The sequence below is a fragment of the Poromitra crassiceps genome (assembly GCF_964638095.1).
Source record: "Poromitra crassiceps genome assembly, chromosome: 1".
Classification (NCBI taxonomy): Eukaryota; Metazoa; Chordata; class Actinopteri; order Beryciformes; family Melamphaidae; genus Poromitra; species Poromitra crassiceps.
In genome coordinates, this window is record NC_139623.1 from 118,130,108 (window position 1) to 118,133,442 (window position 3,335).

Consider the following 3,335-nt stretch of genomic DNA (forward strand, 5'->3'; position numbering starts at 1 on the left):
ACATGTTCAATCCTTGTTTGCCAATGGAACACCAATCAAACATTCTGCAACAACTGGCAACATTCTTGTTGGCAGATGTTGGAGAATGTTTGATTGGTGTGCCATTGGCTTTAGTGGTTGGTATCAGTGCTGTCCTGGTCTCTGCCTCATTCATCACATTCAGTGGGCAAATAAGTGATTGAGTTAATCCGCTAGCGAGTCACTGCTGCTGGTGGTTGTCTTTGCTGCCTTTGTAGTTTGTAAGTTGCTGAATGCCTTGCCATGCATGCCGGGGTCCCATTGCTGCAATTACCCCCAATGTTCTGCCTATGCCTGCCTCCTTGATGGCTCTCTTCAGGTTGGACCTGGCAACACTGTATAGTTCAACGTTGCCAGGCCTAAAGCTGTATTGTGGTCCCTCAGCAGAAGCCTGGCCATGCCATAAAAGAAAATACTTCAGAATGCAGGTTGGGCTCAAGTACATTTTTAAAAGCCAATCACTCCCCAGTATTAAACATGAAAGTGAGAGAGCCCAGCTTTCATATTCTCTGGATCTTGTCAGCAACGACCACAGGGTTCTCTTTGCGAATTTTGGCAGCAGCCTCGGCTTTGTAGTCATATGGGCAGTTGTGCTTATCAGAATAACGGTGAAGTGCACAGAATAGATTCCCACAGTGGCAGTCAAAACCTGTAAGGCCAACCTTCTTGTGGCACATGAGGCAGCGGTTCTTCCTTGGTTTAGTGGGCTCAGGGGCTTTGGACTCATCAGTGCCGGGTTGGGAGGTTGAGGCTGTAGGCTGAGTCACCACAGAATCTATCAGCTCCACTTTGCTCTCTGATGCTCCTTTCTCTTCACAAGAGAGGATCATCTCTGTCATCTGTTTGGTTACAGAAAGGGCTGCTGAAACCCCACTGACAGCTTCAGTGGCAACAGCCTCAGCACTGGCTGCCCCCTCCACAGCAGCTGCAACTGCAGCAGCAGCAGCAATGTTCATGGTGGCCTCTAACCTCTGGATGGGCGAAGCCTCAGCTGTGGGGCCACTGGACACACTGCTGCCACCCACTGCAATCCTGACTCCTCCATTCTTCTGTCTTGACAGGTGCTCCTTGTGGCAGACCGAGCACATGCCATTGGTCCTGGGGTTGCCGTAGAAACCACAGCCATTGGCACAGAGCATAGGAGAGGGGCTCCGATTGGTCTCCTGGGCCATATGTTGTCTGCTGCCTGGTGAACTGACCATCTCTGTATGAGCGACTCGTTAGCTTTTGGAGAAACGTTTGATGGCTGATGGAACAACTATGGTCAGATCGGAGCTACCTAGGTATGTCCCCTTCTTTTTCAGGTTGACTGTGGACTCCAGTCCGTCAGACTGTTGACTAATTTTGTTGATGTCCTTTGTCACTGTTTGGCTTGGTCGATGCTGTGTTGTTGCCGCAGATTCAGGCTTAATTGGCTGCGCTATGAAGTCATCCAATTTATAACCTGAGCAGGGATGGATTTCTGACATCACTGACGATGTCACTATGTCTATGACATCATCAATGGGTATGGCATCATCAGTGATTCATGACATCACTGATGATGTCACAATGTGCATTAGTGACATCATCAGTTCAATGGACATTGTCATTATGACATAATAATCAGTGATTTATGACAGGCACGTGCAGAAGGAGGGTGCTCAAGCACCTTCCCTTTTTTATGATTTTTACATTTTACTATAGATGGAATATGCATTCTCCTCTACTGATAGGTTTTGATGTCTAAATGACCAATGAAAACCGTTTTTTTTTTTTGCTTTTTTTATTGGGTAATCTATTTAACACGCATCACCACTGGATGCTAGACCTGCCCATCACACCGCGTATGTGACAGCAGAACCTGCATGCTCCTCCCCTATAGAGAGCCGCAGGAATGAGTCCGGAAAACATCAATGCTAACACTCCCGGTTCTTCACTGTTTTCGCCTATGGGATTTCTTTATGGGTTTTTGGCACGATGCTTCAAATAAGGTCTGTGGTTAACGCAAGCTTATTCAAACGCGAACCAGTGTTCAGCAGGATCATCTTCACACATGAGGACCACTTTTATGAGTTTTGAAGCTTTTTACGTGCCGTTAAAAGGGCGGCTAGCTAGCAAACGGCTAAATGAGACTACACTGTTGAGTCGACGGGGATATTATACGTCAATAACGTCATCACTTCAAAGGACGAACACGGAAATTATCTTTCCCTCACCTGGTTCAGCCCGGGGTAATCAGTGCACAGCAGCGCACAAATCAACAACACTCCAGGTTGAGTGGTGACGTGACGTGGAAGCCTATATGCGACACTGTGTGTAGTTCTGGATTTGCTTAGCACAAGCTTTTTACTTCTAGGGCTCGCATTTACACTTCAAAACTCATGAAAGTGGTCCTCATGTGTGAAGATTATCCCGCTGAACACTGGTTCGCATTTGATTAAGCTTGCGTTGCCCAGATACCTTATTTGAAGCATCGCGCCAAAAACCCATTCAAAAATCCCATCGGCAGAAACAGTGAAGAACCATGAAGTCCGGGACTTCCGCGTTCCAACTAAAAAAATACGTCATCCCTGCGGCTCTCTATAGCTCCATCTGAACCCCTACAGGCATGAGGAAATTACCCGGAAGGCAGACACTCTAGAGCCGAACCAAACGCCGCTGTGTAAACTGGCTGTTTTGTTTATTTCTGATATTGTCTAATGTAAATAGATCAATAACATGTTTTCGAAATATCCCTAGGCTGCAAACTCATTTAAAGCATGCAGATCAAAGTGGTTTTGTTAGGCTGTGAGACGGGTGAGTTTACATGCAGACACTTGAAGGTCTTGAAACACTTGGTAAACTGGAAACACTGGGCACTTGGAAAGCTGAATCTGCAAGGTTTGAAACGAAACAGAACTGTTGCAGAAGGTTTGGTGTCGGATGAAACTGAACGACAGTGGAAAACTCGCTGTCATCGCATTTATAGTTCGGCAAGAACATGACATCACTCTACCAATGACATCATCGGAAATATGACATCATCACTGTTGGTATCATCACTGAGGCACCATCGGAAATATGACATCATCACTGTTGACATCATCACTGAGGCACAATCCGAAATATGATATCATCACTGTCGACATCATCACTGAGGCACCATCCGAAATATGACATCACTGTCGACATCATCACTGAGGCCCCATCCAAAATATGACATCATCACTGTTGGCATCATCACTGAGGCACCATCCGAAATATGACATCATCACTGTCGACATCATTGCCACAGTAGTTATGACATCATCTAACAGAGTCCAGTGAGTAGTCCTGTAGTGATGTAGTCATGACAT

At 46.2% G+C, this 3,335-nt stretch overlaps 1 pseudogene across 1 annotated transcript; it reads right to left on the reverse strand.

The window, feature by feature from the left end:
• Positions 1-518: 518 nt before the first annotated feature.
• Positions 519-1,190, reverse strand: LOC310774846 (AN1-type zinc finger protein 5 pseudogene; annotated as a pseudogene). Its single transcript has one exon. The product of its transcript is annotated as an AN1-type zinc finger protein 5 pseudogene (transcript).
• Between the last annotated feature and the right edge of the window lie 2,145 nt (positions 1,191-3,335).